The sequence below is a fragment of the Anopheles funestus genome, chromosome 2RL (genome assembly GCF_943734845.2).
Source record: "Anopheles funestus chromosome 2RL, idAnoFuneDA-416_04, whole genome shotgun sequence".
Classification (NCBI taxonomy): Eukaryota; Metazoa; Arthropoda; class Insecta; order Diptera; family Culicidae; genus Anopheles; species Anopheles funestus.
In genome coordinates this window covers 40,080,551-40,097,384 of record NC_064598.1, presented here as the reverse complement: position 1 = coordinate 40,097,384, position 16,834 = coordinate 40,080,551, and the positions used below count along the sequence as shown (strand labels likewise).

Genomic DNA, 16,834 nt, shown 5'->3' with positions numbered 1-16,834 from the left:
GTGACCCACGACCTACTTTTATTAGTTAAACTTTAATCTGCTAAACACCACACGTTTAAAAGATGCGCTAAATAAGGTTCTGAACTTTGTGTGCGAATCTGCTCAACGTTTGCCAATATTAAAATGCTTCGCCAGACACGAAACTTCATCACCGAGGGTGGGAACTTATCGGTTTGCTCGGTGCTAAAGTGGTTGGAATTAAAAACTGCCAAGACACCATTGCCTGAGGCGAGGTTAATGAAATAAATAAAGCGATGATGATATGATAAAAATCATTCGGTCCAGTAAAGCCACACGTTCTTGCCTTTAATGGCATTTCTTGCTTTAGTTTCGTGTTGGAGTTAGCTCGTTATCCCTGATGGAATTTTCTTTTATTTGTTCATTAATAAGTTTTAATAAAAGAGAATTATTTTAGATGATTGTTATTTTAATATTCATAATAATTAGAATAACTTTAATTATTTTAATATTGATATCAATACGCTTAGAATTATTTCAATATTCATAATAATATGTAATAATATGTAAAACATGATAAATTAAATCAAACTTTTTATATAAAGGCTTAAACCAGTTAATGAAATTGCGTGCCAATTAATGATTTCGCCGTGCTTCATAAATAAATACTAAAATCCATTTCAACACAAAAATTACATCAAAGCAAGGTCCCACTGAACCAGTAACTCTTGCCCTATGTCGCATAAACTCTGTACACAGTTCGCAATAACAAAAATCGAATTAAACAAGAAAAAGAGCTACAAGCCAAAAAGAGAGTAGACATTTTTGATCGATGGGATTCGGTATTCCGCTTTCGCTTGTTACCTACAAGTCGTGTCGCAACCGACTAAAGGCGATTATGTTGCCTCGTTAACAAATGAAAAAAACCCCATCGCAGCTATGTTCGTGACCCAAGCAAGAGAACAAGGAGAGGAAAAAAACGGAAACTCATGCCATTACTTCACGCCTTTCAGCCCATAGCGCCTCGTGTCACCACAATAGAGGTCACGAGAGCATTTTTCATTTTTCCTAACATTTTCTCATTCCGGATGACTAAAAGGTCACAACAACAGCCACATGATTTAGCATTCACCTTTTAAATGGCTAATCTTCTAGAACGTTGCCGTGCAAAGCGGAACTCAAGTTAGGGAAATTATAATTCCGCTGAAGGTGTCGATGTTTTATGTGAAGGTCGTAACTTGAGCAGTGTTACTAACTGATAGAACTAAAACTAATAAACTAAGCACTCAACTAACTTTAAAAAAATAATAACCAACATCAAATTGGAAAATTGATTTTCCAGTGCATAATTCACACAATAATCGCATTAAAGTGGATATAATTAGTAAAAAAAATATAAATTTATAGCAAATGCATAATTTTTTTATCACATGCATAATATTCCTTTTTAGAAAACATTACAAACGTTCAGGTTCTTTGTTTAAGTATGCTGATAAAACAACAAGACACGGGCGTGTTTTGCTAATCTTAGCTATCTTAGCTACCGCACGATGAGATAAAGGTCACGCCATAATCCAGCGATCCGATAACATTTCTACACCGCTGTTTATGGCAGCAAATAAGGATCAATTACAGCGGTTTCGCTAACAAAAAATGGGGTAGCAAACCGCAAAATTTTATCCTTTTTATGTTTATTTTTTATTTTCTCAGCTTTAGTTCGGACAAAAACACAGCAGAGAAAGAGTTGTAGTCGTTTCGTAGCAGAACCACTGCTACGATATGGAGCACCATCGAGCATTACAATTTTGCGTTATGAGCTCTTTCAAGAAGCTGAAGACTCTCGAACGGTTTGTACTGTTTTCCCCCCTTTTTACCACAGCCACAAGTGCTCATACGCCCTTTTTTACCCGGGATATATCGTAATCGATCGGACTTGACGATAAAATAGCCCCCCAGGGGATAAACCATTCACCGGTCAAAAGAGGTTATATGTAAGCCGGTAGAGGGAAACAACAAACGGACACACAGTGAAGAACGGGATGGGGGGCACTTTCATGCTGTGGAGCACCGGTGGTCGGATGTCGATTTACTTCGCTCGGTTCTGCCACGATTATTGATGCCAAGGCCGTAGTTGTCTCCACTACCGAGCGCTACCAGCACCAGCTGTGAATTGCGGATAATTTGGTTGCCTTGTTGCCGCTACAAATGATCGTAGAGTGGAACAGATCCGATGAAAACCCACAGTTTCGATTTTAATCGAAGAATGCTGAAAAAAAGTTACCCCTTGACTGGAAGGTTAAAGCTGTTAATGAGCAACGAAACCGTTTTATTGAATACACAATAGAACCACAAATTGGAGTTGTCATTGTTTCGCATTGTTCGTTCGTTTAGCTCTCTTTGCAACATGATCGGATATTGCATTTCAGCTTTTTTTTGTTTTAAATGTTACTACATAAATGTCAAAATGGGGATGAATCATTAAGCCAGCAAGTGAATATTTGCCCATCGGTGACAACAACCTTCACATTCCGCAATAAATGAGCGTGCACACACCCTTGGCGACGATTAAACACGAATATATAAAAAAAAAAACAACTAAAAACCAAACCCATTTTTTTAATTGCTAATTCGAGTAGTGATGGGTACTCGATCCCGTTTACAGAATCGTTTCTAGATCTGGTATCGATTCCGGAACCGATTTCGGAACCGATTTCAGAACCGATTTCGGAACCGATTCCAGAACCGACTTAGCTACCGACTCCGGAACCGACTCCGGAACGGACTCCGGAACCGACTCTGGAACCGACTCTGGAACCGATTCCGGAACCAATTCTGGAATTAAATTCCGGAACCGATTTCCAAACCGACTCCCGAACCGATTCCGGAACCAATTCCAGGATCCGAACCTACTATTTTGCCCATCACTACATTCGACTACCAGCAATCACAACCGATGGCATACGAAAGCGATTATACACTAAAACGACAATCAACAATCGATTTACATTAAAAACGAAACATTAAGATGATCATTATTTTGCAAAAGATTCAGTAATTAAAAAGAGCAAAAGGACAACATGCAGAAGTGATGTAAGAGATTTTATTTCGTTCAATTGTTCCTTTGGGTACTATTCCTTGTATCACCTGCTTGTAATTAATAAAACAGATGTAATCACGCATTGTCGCATGGAACAACGATCGATTAACAAGCAAGCGAACTATCGAATTGACACATTATTGGGCGTGTATTACCTTCCCAATAATGGTAAAACTTTGGCTCCTGTTGCTTGAACCAGTTTTTCTTCATCAAGCGCAACCATTGCTAAGAGGGCTCCGACATTGGGTTAGGCTGCACCAGATGTCGATGATTGTGTCACCACCCGACTGTCACCACATGAGCGGTGACACCCTTTCGGAAGATTCTTACGGAAGTAGACCTCGTTTTTTCCTCAGCAAACAGTGTCGATGCATCTAGGTGCTACCTTCGCATGCATTTCACTTTTTCCAACGACAAAAAGTTGAAAGTTGCCTCTTCTAAGTCTGAACGCAAGCGAAAACGTAAAGCTTGCAAAAGCCAGCTAAAGACTTCTCTAACAACCGAGCAGATTCTCCGGAAACATGGAGATAAATCTGATGAAAAAAAGCTATCCTCTAACACGTTCGTCTCTGGATGCTTAAAAATGCATGTTCTAGGGCAAAAAATAACACCACACAGTACGAGTGAAAATGAAATGCTGCGCTATTCTTAAATAAACCTCAAGCTATGTTTGAAGGTTTTCGACATGCAGACACGTGAGTTGTTGAGATTTTGTTGCAATACGTGCATCAATTTTACTGTGTGTTAAGACAGACACATTTTTTACCTTTTGAAAGAAACTACACTCTCAAAGCATTATCTAAATTGCAATGAGACACGCAATGATGAAATAACAATCATTAAGTGATTATACTAATGTCACTATATAATGCTCAGAACATTGTTTGTTGCGTGCGACACTGAAAATAAAAAAAAAACATTTATCAACATTATGAACATAAATTCACGGTAAATATCTAGACTTTGCAGATTGTCATGTTGCAAAGTTGTCACATCAATTCTTTCGGCATCCAGACTGTAGTACAAAAAAATGATTAAAACCTACTAGTCTAGGTGGCTTCAGTGGACCACAACGAGCACAAAAGCCTTCAAAAGCACATTCAGTTCACTCTAAAACACGTTGCATTTTTTTGTGTGTTTGTTTGTAAGCACCCCCCCCTTAACGTGAAGCGTCTGCAAAGATGCAATCGACGGTAATTTATTCAAACTTTCAGTTTCCACTACGAGGAAAACTCTAGCTCAACACCGAAGAAGGTAGTGACGCGACTTTGGAGCTAACGGCGCGTAATAGCATTTCAGCTAATCGTCCCATCTTCTATGCTGCAGAAAAAATCGGTGATCGGGCCAAATGTGGGCCATTTTGCTAAACGGCGTACGACGGGTGACAGCGAAAACGATGAGTAAATTAGCGTTGCATTGCGTAACGTTTGATGGCACATTGCGTTGTAAGATGTAGCAGATGGAAGAGAGACTTAGGCGAGTCATGTAATAGTTCTTTTTTTTGTCGACAAACAGTTCTATTTTTTGCGAGATTAAACTTTCAATCTTTTACAGCTATTTCCATTAAATTTTTATTGATATTTTTTAACACTAAAACTACCGGAACAGTCATTTTGACTGGAACGCTTCATTTTCATCACATTATTTGTTGGTGTTAAACTGCCCTAATGTAGTTCAAAACATGAGTTTTACATATACATTCTATAATACGATATCCAATAAACAATTAAATATGCTTCCACTCTTTGAAATTGTTTAAAATTGAACCGTAACGAAAAACGCCTCAAACGCTTGGTAGTTCTAGTGTTAAGTACGGTTCTTTATGACTTGCTGCTATTCAGAAAATAACCTCACATTTTCTTTACATAAATAAAGATTTGTTCGATTATGATAAGTTTGCGTTTTGTTTAGTTTCTTCTTTTTTTTCTCTCAGCAATCTTAAATGATTATGGCCAACAGTTTCAGTTTGTTTCGAAACAATCAAATCTCTATTTGCACAAAGAAATATAAAATTGTTTACGTCATTTCATAAAAATACCTAGCATCATGTCATCTCGGCCCGTGGCCGGTTTTGGTGTTTGTCACAATTTTATGCATTCCCGTAACACAAACAGCATAATCGGCTAACGCGACGCCACTAATGCTGCAATCGGACTTATACCGGCGCCGGTGTCTTTCCATTCATCCATGGCGCTGTCTTTCACTGATGAATTTATTGTTTTTATTTTCTCCGCTTTATGTGCCAAACTTGCGTCCCTTCCATGTCACCTGTCAAAGAATTAACCATAAACGTGCATATTGTTCCCCAAACTACTGCCAATACGTCTCTCTACACTGGGCCGGAACTTTATCGTTCCCTTTTGTCGTTTGTCAGGATGGAAAAGGTTCAACACACAACCATCGTTGTGTCGACCGAGAAACCGTTGAAAAAGGCTTGGATTTTACCACCAAAGGAGAAGAGCCCTTACTTATGCATAAACATATTCAAACACATGTACACACACACATACACACATACACGCCTACGCCCTTTTCATTCCCGCGATCACCTAAACGATGGCTCTTAAATTATGCAACAGCGTGATTAAATCAGATTAAAATTTAATTACAAACTCATTGCCAGGGCTTTTGGTGGAACTCGTTGCAGGCAAACCAGTAACACAACTTCGCTTGTAGGGATGGGTTATATGTTTTATGAACCGACAAAGAGAGAAAGAGAGAACCAAAGCAAAAGGACACGAGTTATGCGTAAAGTGTTTTCCTTTTTTTTGCACCCTATCTCCGTTCTTTTTAACTTAGTTTCGCCACAATGCGCGTGATTTGGCCACGTGCATCGATTTCCGGTCTACAGAAGAATATATTCCATTGCGAGCAACATGATGGAACGGGCGTGTGTGAGTGTGTATGTATGCCGAGTGCCATATTTTACAACACATTCGAGCTCCACTTCAGGATTATGTTGAGTGCAAACAAATTAATGCCGAAGCCCGCACTCTTGTTTAATTTAATTTTTATTCATAATTTTCAACGGCAAGCACTGTAAACGGATGTGGTATGTGGCGCCGGATGAATGCTAACCATCCGACAACGACTGGATTGTGTGATGGAAGTTTGATTCAAGCGACTGAAGGTTGTTAACTCATTTTTTCGAAGCATAAGCCTATTTACACGCAGATAAAATAAATGTGTAAGATAAGTTTCTATATTACTTTTAAGCATTATTTTCCCATTAAATTAGTGTTGGGTGAATCTGATTCAGATTCGCGAAACTGAACGAATCTTTGAATTGAACGAATGATTCTGAATCTCTATTCTCTATTATGAAGATTCGTGAATCCCCATTGAATTAGAAATCCTTAGAGTATCGGCTGATTTACATGGTTGCCCCTCCACCTGACGGTCAGCACTTCTGGAAAAAATCCTTCTCCCCCTGTCTTGGTTAGCCCAATTAATTTAAGTTAGTTTGTAGCGAATCTTAAAGGATTTATGAATCTTTGAGGATTCACTTCAATTTATGAAAATTGATTAATATTTTTGGATTCGGCTCATGATTTGAATGACTTTTCAATGAAGATTCATATGAATGATTCTTTTCAAAAGATTCAATTAACACAACACAACATTAAATTACTTTAAATGCGATTTATTACCATGTTGGAAAGCAAAAGAATTAATATTTTGATCAAATATGCAACAACCCAACGTCGGTAATAAACAAACCAATTGACTGTAAACTAACAATGTTTAGGAAAATAAAAACATGTAAGTTGACAACACTTCACTCAGACTCAGACTCAGTATAACATACCAACTGATAGTGGCGGTACATCCATCGACGGTTGATAACAACATCAATCAAAACCGACAGTAGAAGTTAACAATTAAATTACTAACAAGCATACCGGCGGGTTCATATCTACGCATGACTTCGATCAATTTTTCGGCACGTGTTGGGCGGCCTATCAAAACCTCCCTCAACATAGACCATTGAATGGTTCAATAAAAAAGAAGTTGATGGATTCGTCTACTAGAAAAAAAACACCAAAAACCATCTAACGAGCGGTCATTTTTTGAGAGCGAAAAAAATACGAGAACCCCGCCGGTTAAATGAACTAGGAAATGGGTGGAAAACTTTCAATTTTATCCAATCAATCACTCAACTGTTTCTCATTCTGTTACCATCCTGTTGGTGCCTTCTTTTAGACAACACGTTTCAATGTGATGTTTCGTGTACAATTTTGAAGTTTTTACATTGTTTTTTTTTCTCCTAAAACCCCAAATTTTTCAGCATCTACAAAAAAAATAACACACCGCAAGGGTGACCGAATTGTGAAAAACAAAAGAAAAATAACACAAAAAAAAATTAAACCTAAAGGCACATAAGCGTAAACCACAGGCAGAGAACCACAACGTTTTGATAAATTTATTAAATCGATAGCCTGAGTAGAATAATTGTCCGCAACATATTCGGAACGTGCGAAAAAAAAAACAAGTCCAATCTGCTATATAATAAATGAATCTGTCCTTCACCGATCACAGTCCCATGATTGTATCACAGATCGTTTTAAGGTGGCTATCAGCAGTAAAGGACTACGTATCATACCAGATCGGGTCAGCAACTTTCCCATAGCAGCCAAATGCGACGAGCTAAAAAACCTCCACAACCTAAACAAAATCCGGATTCTGAACAGGATTCACAGCCGTAAGGGTGGTATAGGAGGGATAGACTAGCGACACGTCCAAACCAGCTGATGACATTCCATAAAATTGTTCAAAGTGCTCGAAGGGGAAATTGCGTACTGCACGCAATGAATTTTAATCAATCAAGCACCAAATTCATCCGTTGGCGATTACTCGCGTTTACAGACCACAACGCTGACACTGGGGGCGAGGAATAGCTGTCGAATGGTTTAGTGAATTCTATTTCCGGTTCCCGAGGGTACCTTATGAGCCACGATCACTTTCGCCATTTCCGCTTTGCCTTAACCAACCGAAGCGTTCACATCGCGAACGACGCTTTAGGAGTGGAAGCTCGTTTAGGTTGCTTCCTCCTTTTTTTCATTGTATTTTAAGTTTTGTTTTGCAACATTTTTTATATGCTACGCGAAACGGATGTTGAACGATAACTGCTTGAACGTGGAATGATTGATATGAAACAATGATTGAATTTATAGCGTTGTTGACACCTTGATTCAATTAACTAAAAATGAAAACAGTTTAAAAGTATTTTATAGATGTGTCGTATACGAAAAATGTGTAATGTAATTGAGGAAACAACACAATGCAAACTATAATTGCTGTACAAAATGTCTTACGAAGGCGTACTGCTATTATTTTTCATTATCGATTTTTATGGCATTTGTCGGGTTGTGTTTTTCCCCCGGTTAGACGGGCCTGGTCTTACAAACTATATTTAACGTCTAATGTTTACACAACCGTATTGTACTTATTGAAATTAAATTTATAACGAAACAACAAATATTACAGTGGAACGCCGATTTTCCGGGTACCTTTTACTTATCCGACTTCTCATTATCCGTGCAGCTTCTGAAATGACAGCTTGAAATCGGATGCAGCCATATTTATTTAGATGGATCTGAGGTGCGTTTATACTCGTTCGTACTTTCAAAGGAACAGGACAGCCATAAGAGTAGTAGATTTCTGGAAAATAATTACTATTGTTGATGCCATGTTTTCTTTGGCTCAGGGAGAAGGTTCCGGATGTAACTCTACTGCGGTCTTGGTATAATATTTTATCATAGCTTGTGGCTGTTGCTCAATATGAGGAGAATGATTGTGAAGAAATTGAGGGATTGTAGAAATTAAGGATCGGAAGGATCTTAAAAAAACTATCATGTCTTGAACATGTAGGCGAGGAAAGCGTTGAGGCGTGCATACTAATAGATTGTAATTATCCTGGAAACGAATTCAAAAGCGACACAGGCATTATTTTAGACACAAGATGCAATACGGACGATGAATCTAATTCAGAATCAGAAGACGAGTGTCTGGAAGAGCCTATAGTTTTCAACACTGCAACATCGTATGCTGATGAGTTGCTAGAATTCATGTACAGCAAGGGATTTTATTACAGCGATAAATTAGTTGTAAGAAAAATAAGAGCAAATATTGAACTGTATTCTATAAACGCATATCTGTCAACCAAACCGTGTGAAACTTTTATCCATGTTGTTCGATTATCCGACCACAATTGAGTCCCAACATGCCCGTAAAATCAGCGCTCCACTATACAAAAAACTAGATAAAAATATAAAAAAAACAAATGAATAATACGGAATTAATAATACGGAATCCGTAAATGAATTTTACGGATAAAAAAAGTTGGTATCATATCTATTTTTAGAATAAGTATTAAGTTTCTCCCATCAAATCCCATATTGACCATACAGCCGAACGTAGTACTGACTATTCAGCTTTGAGTAAATATAGTCAAGAAAAGCTAGCAATGCCATGCGAATAGATGGTGCCTAAGACCAAAAAATAAGAAAAAAAATCATTACACCTCGTTGACTGTACAATGTTTACACATAAATCTCATACGAATCAATGGTTCAATTAGACGTTACGACAGCGCTTAGGAGCACTGAAATGAAGACTGATAACCCTAGCAAATGCCTCAGCGCATCCCAACCATTTCGATGATCGAAATCATCCAAATTATCTGTAACATGGCTTTCAACCAGCGTCCAAAGTAGCGGCAAAGGTGTATTTACTTTTCCACATCGATGCCACTAATCCCGCGCACGGTAAAACATTACTATTATCCCACACCAATTGGCTGTGCAGTCTGCTGATTAAAACAGTATGTGCGCCTCCATTACCTATGCTTTGGAATACTTTCATGCATGGCCAAATAAAAAGTGAAACTCAACATACCATAGGATGCATTACTTGCGTGCCACAGAAAGGCGAACAAAATCTCTCCACTCTGTTCATCCCCCCTACCCCGTTTGTAGTATGACGTCAATTTCAATCACCTTTCCCAGCTGGTTGTACTACACTGATGCCCAACATGTCCAGCACACGTTGTACGATGACCGAATTGTTGTTTACGTTATTCTAGAAAATGTGAGTCAGAGATAATCAGCGAAAAGGTTACACCAAAAACCATCACTTAATTATTTCAATCATCTGATAGAACATAAGCTTCCATGGGAAGCATACTTTCGAAAAAAAGGGTGAAAAAAAAACTGAGAATCAAATCATAAACCTTGAGACGCCGGGCGCCCTGTGCAAGGGCAGAACAGTGTACGGTTCTCAGTTCGATTATGCTCTCGTACTGCAGACCAGAGAGCAAGGTCGACGACTTATGTACCGCACCGCAAAGCCCAGGCATACGCAGGCCGGCGCGACGTCCATGCTTAGGGAACCATAACCATATTATGAATCGATATGTTTTCACTACATTTCTACGTAGCGATGCGTACACTGTCGTATTCGTATGGGCCCGGTTTTGGACGAGAAAACTTCATCGCTGCTCCCATCCAGTGAGCTTACCAGTGTGGTGTAGTTCATAATTCCAGTTCCAAAGTGTCCACCCTTTTGGTGTTCTTCTTTCTACCGCTTACCAAGCGCTATCCAATTTCTTTAAGCCACGATAGCACGCCATATTTCGATATGGGGGGTGGGGGGGCAGGGTTGCCATCCATCCTTAGCACGGTTTCCTATTCGGAATGTTCGTCACGTCCTTCGATGCCGGGCGACTGCCCGCCCGCCGGGGGTAGCTGACAAACTTCCAAAAACCCCTTTACGTACACGTTGGTTAACCGACCGTATATAGCTGTAATAATGAAGCGTTGTGGAACCGACTGTTAAGCAAAACCGAAGAAAGAGTCAAACCATCGGTTTTGATCCTCAAACTGAAGAAGAAAACGAAAGCACCGAGGAAGAAAAAAAAGGTTAACAAAACTCAGCGAAAGAGACCCAACAAAACCGGGAGGACAACGTTCGTGTATGGGCAAAGTATGTTGCGATGGTGGATGTTGGTATGAATAATTTTATCGAAAGCTTACCCAACCGATTCGATTGCTTTGCGGGGTGTTTTGCTGGATGCGTTTGCTTATCGGTTCATCTGTTCGGTTAGGGGTTTCTATCGCTTACTGTTTGAGTGTGTTTTTTTTCTATTCACAAAGCTTTAAAGTTAATGAACGTTGGGGCACATCAATCCATGGCTTTCCTTTTGTTGGCATTACAAGAAAAATTAATTAAATAGAAAACGACTTCGACCCGCAACAAGAACAAGCTTTGTAGGAAATGTTTATTAATCCTAACAGCTTTTTATATGTGTGTGCGACTTGAACAGTAATACTTTGACATGTTCACTTGCCGATAACTGGCTGTGCATTCTTAAATTAAAGAATTAAGACGAAGATAGCTGTAGAAAAAGGGACACTATGTAAACGGATGTTCCCACCGAGGTAAGCTTAATGTAATTACATTAACGGACAGCAATCGGAAGCAAACTTCATTACTTCGTTCGCTCGCCGGGTGTGTCTGACGTTAAGTCAGCATATTGAATCATCTTGTCATGCAAAGCGAACCAACTGGCCGTACCCCCGGCCATTACAGCCTCCATACATTCTCACCACTGACGACCTGTTCCGTTGCGTCCATCAGTATTTTTCCGACACTCTCATTGAGATGCAAATCATATTCAAATGAATCAATACTCTCTCTACCAGCATCTGCCCTTTTCCAGAGCATCTATGTAAGTACCGCACCTATCGATACCGACGACTCAGATCAATCGTTTTACCCACCTCCAGCCGAAAACGTTGGGAAATAGCGAACCAGAACCAGCATAACGAAAGCTCCTTTTCAGTCAGTTATGGATGTCGATCGATGATTGACTGAAACACCCAGAGACGGGGTAGTTCGTTAATTTTTTTTCCCTTCCTAAAATAAAGTACGCATAAACACATGCAACAAGACCTTTCATTTCCCGAGTTTTTCTTCGCATTATGTATAGCTACACTGTACGCACCCAAGAAGGTAAGAATCAACGGAAACGATAACAGAATAATATACACGAAAAAATGAATAATAAAAACCAAACGCACATTAGGATTCCTTCGGTTAGCAGGTTGCTTTGCACTTTCTTAACGAACGTACATATAAACAGCAAACATTCGCTCACGGAAGGAAAGCGCCATTTCACCATGGGCAGAAGCGGGCAAGAAAATCAAAGCCAACTCCCGAAGCAACTTGTGTACCATTTTCAATGCCAATCCATTTCCTCACACACACACACACACACACACGTCGAAGCCATGAGGAAAAAGGACAAGGTGTTTTGGTATACTGCGGAAGAAAATATTGCCCATGAGTGGGTTGGTGTATTTTTCTATGGCTAACCTGCTAAACGTTGCTTCGGACGATCCAAAACATTGGATTCTCATAAATATTCACACGAATATATCTACGTCAGCTTATGTGAGTGTGTAAGTTTGACTGTTTTCTTCTTTTTTTTAATAATGCTTATGAAATTCATCCCGATTTATCTGTCTGGAGGAAGACCATTTTTATCTCCAGGAGAATTACGATATATACACATATGGAACATGACTTTTTGGCGAATTTGAGATAATAATCTACAAACATATCATCATACATTTTTTGATACATTTTTCGAACTATAAACGGTATTGAAATTGAGATTTAATCTATACACTTCCCCCTTGTTGTCGTTCGGCCACTTTAATTATTAAACATTCTTTTTGATGATGGATGATGGTTTAGAGGGCGACAGACGGTACAAAAAAGGCGACAAACTTCCGCTAATTTCCGAACCATCACAGTCCTGAATGCTGCCTACAAGATCCTGTCTCAAATACTCTTCGGCAAACTTGCGCCCCTAGCCACAGATTTCGTCGGAAGCTACCAAGCAGGATTTGTTGGAGGCAAATCGACCACCGACCAAATCTTTACTCTACGGCAGATCCTCAAGAAATGCCGAGAGCACCAAATCCCTACGCATCACCTGTTCATTGACTGTTCGCTGTTTAACTTCGCTCTAGAAGGTGTCATGCGAAGCGCGGGCTTCGACGATTTCCACCAGTTTTCTTCAATTTCTCGGCTTCGCGGATGACATCTACATCATCGGACAGACATCAGCGGCGGTGTGCTAGAATTAGATTGTGGATCAATGCCACGAAGACAAAGTTCGGAGGCTCTGACCGTGATAGAGCCCGACTCGGGAGCATAGTATCAGTTGACGGCGACGATCTCGAGGTGGTAGAGGAGTTCTGCTACCTTGGTACGATCGTAACTTCGGACAGCAACAAGAGCAGTGAAATCCGAAGGCGCATTGTTCAGGGAACTCGTGCCTACTACGGGCTCCAAAAACCCCTCCGATCCAGAAGGCTCCAGCACCACACGAAATGTACGATATATCGCACACTGATACGTCCGATAGTCCTCTATGGGTCCACAGTGGGTGCTAAGGATTATCTTTGGCGGTGTGTACGAGCAGGGCGTGTGGAGAAGAATAATGAATCAGGAGCTAGATAAGCTGTTTAGCGGTACAGATATCCTGACGGTTGTCAAAGTTGGAAGGATACGATGGCTAGGGCACGATGGACGATGGAAGGATACGATGAGGATGCCGGACTCATGCCCCGCCAGGAAGGTGCTCGTCAGCGATCCGTTCGGCACGAGGCGGAGAGGAGCACAGCGAGCTCGTTGGCTAGTTTAGGTGGAGTCGAACCTGTCGGAGATCGAATGGAGCTGTGGATGGAGGAATGCAGCCCTAGACCGAGTTTCCTGGAAACGGCTTGGCAGCCTGGCCATGTCTTCACGACGTGCGACGTGAAGAAGTGGTCCGGTCAGATCATTAAAAAAGCAAACTTTTTAGGCCATCCACATGCAGACCTGGCCAAGTTGCAGCCGTGTCCTTAAATATGTTGAAACAGTTCCATTAATCGGTTCTGGAGCGCCATGTAAAGGATGCCAGAGAAATTGAGGTGAAATGAGACCCGTTTTTCCTCGGTGGAATTCGGTTGGATGCATTTTGGAAGCGTGAATGAGACGGTGAACTCTTCAAAATGCATATTGATGCCACCATTTACTCGTTGTTTAATTTCTATTATTAGAGTAAAAAGGTCATTGAGATAATTCAGTCCTTCTGAAACCTGTGTTGGGGTAAGAGGTGGGACTTATCACCATCATTGTAATCATCATATCTCGGACTTCAAAGATTAATTTACATTGTATTTCTTGTATAACTCACATCGATTTATGCCGATATAAGGAATCTAACATAAATAGATTAACATCCTTCCTTCAGCGAATATATGGTGCGCCCAGAATCCAATACATGAAATTAAATTACAGTTGACTTCATTAGATAATTGTTATTATTCCAAATATTCCCAATAGGGATTGCTTTTTGCGACCATGCCATGCGATTTTATTTTATCTAAGAAACCTGACAAATGTGCTTATAGTGCAATGGCGTTAGAATGCCAGTTACTGCTTAACTTTTATTAATTCCTTCTAGGAACGTCTACCCCGTGCATATCACTGCAAAACAGTCACGACAGCAAACGAACAAAGTAACTCGACCTTTCGTACCGTAGTCACGGTACGGCGGCCATCCCAAAACATCGATCGTTTCGAAGTTCGTTCGTCCTCTAGCAATTATCGGGTTTTCCGTCCAGCCCAAGTCACACTAACCATGGTTCTCTGCGTGCTAAACATGTTCGTGATTCATATTTGACCGCTATGCTGCATAAAAACAAACCTGCATAGAGCTGCAGTGCACCACGGGGCAAACCGACAGGACTTTGCCAGTTACCATGTCCATCCGGCAAACCTTCAACGCGAGGCGTGCCCAACCCATCGCCACTTCAGCCACATCCTCATCATCAGGCTCGTGGGAAAACGGCTAAGTTTTCGAACCTCCATTCTTCGTGCCATTATGTTCCCAAACCAAAACGCGAACAACGTGCATCGGGGTGAGTGTTGATCCGACAACATCAGCATATCGGTGGTTCAAAATGTCAGTTCAGTGGTGGTCGGTCGTACCAGCCGCAAGAATGGATCGGGAAAAAAAACTCCAAAAAAGAGATGCTTTATTGATTACCTTCCGTCGGTGACATTTAACCGCTACCGAAGCGTGGCAAACCTTTTATTCTCGTTCGCTACCAGCTAACACCCACCCACGACAGAGTTTTATCGGTAGTTAGTTTGTTTTATGCACACGTCCTCAGCAGTTTTACAAACGGGGACGCCTTTTCGTTCATGTTTGCTCGAAAAGGAAATTTCGAGCGAGGTGTCTCCGGACCGAACCTTTAACTGAATCATGCCACCAAGCCGAAGGGATAGAATTAATGGGCTAGATGGCTCCGATCGGCTTCACAGCCCTTCTGCATCGCTTGCTGAACACAGTAGTGTGAATAAAAAAACGTTGGGGCTTCGTGACATGATTTATCAGCTTCAGGTTTACAGAGTACCAGATTTTTCTTTCAATTTTAAAAACAGTGAACAAACGAATCTGTCAAGCAACTTTGTCTCCCTTCGTTCGTACTGTGGCGATAAATTAAAATTGTTCTCGATATTTGTCATCGATTAGAGCAAATGTGTGTAACAAACTATTTTTAAAACTTTTTTCTTTTGTGATACTACAAACTCGCGGCGTCTTAACCTATCACATCTGGCTTTCATTGACTTCAAATTACCCATAGCAGAGGCGACCCGGTGGTGTATGTGATAAACGGCACCGGACCACACGACAGGACTGGGTACCAAATTTCATCCGGAGCTGAAGCAAAGACGGACTATCCGGATAAGTGGTAAAACAAGTCTTAATACGACCTGGTCGTTCCTAAGGATAGCTCTGCGTACAAGAGTAGTCCTGATGGGATTATGATACCGGTCCTGTCTTGTAAGATTCGAACCGATGAAATAAACATCACTAGACTACAATACAGTTACAATATATAATACAGTTATAACAGTTGAATACATTTCTCCATTGAGGTAATTTTGAAGCTATCTTGATAAAAATTCCCAATAAAAATGTAAACATCGTACTGCTTCACCATTTCACAATGTCTCAAACAAGAAATAAAAATCTTTATCAGACACCAAACAAACAACAATGCCAAAATCCTACAAAAGCGTATATGTTTTACGATTGAAATACGAACTAGCAAACCAATACGAAGGCGGAGATTGTGTGAAACCATTAAACGTTAATCTATTGCACTCCACCGTCATCTATTTTGCATCGAAACGCTTTTAACACATGATACCATTTATTAGTTCCAACCGTAATGCTACAAAACAATCCTCCGCCCAGACTGGGGCCCCCATTGACAAATGGGAATGGACAGCAAATGATGATGTCTGGATGTGGGCAGCCGGGGTAAAACATTCCTGCACGTTTCCCATTTCTTTTTCTTTTTTTTCTGCCGATGACAGTTTTACGAGCGAAACAGATTAGATTGAGCAAACGTGATGATCATTATTGGGTGACCTTTTTGGAGTAAGAGATGGAAAAGTGGGTACCGAAAACCCCTGTTAAAGATGGTGGGGACCAAATTGTTCCCGGTAGGATTGACAAATTTTTCTCTTTACCTCAAATCGTACAACCATTACCGAGATGCGTGAGGAATTTTCTTTTCTTGTTGTTGTCGAAATAGATACATTTATAAGCTTTAAGCCACAAGCAAATCATCCCAAAAACAAATCCCCCTCGTGGGGAATGGGAGACATGACAATTATTACATCAACAGTGTTACCGGTGGCCCACTGTAT

General features: G+C 40.4%; 1 protein-coding gene across 6 annotated transcripts in view; it reads right to left on the bottom strand.

Annotated features, from left to right (window-relative positions):
* Positions 1-16,834, bottom strand: part of LOC125763270 (uncharacterized) — a 148,213-nt gene that overhangs the window by 104,154 nt on the left and 27,225 nt on the right. The gene's annotated exons all lie outside the window — the stretch shown is intronic.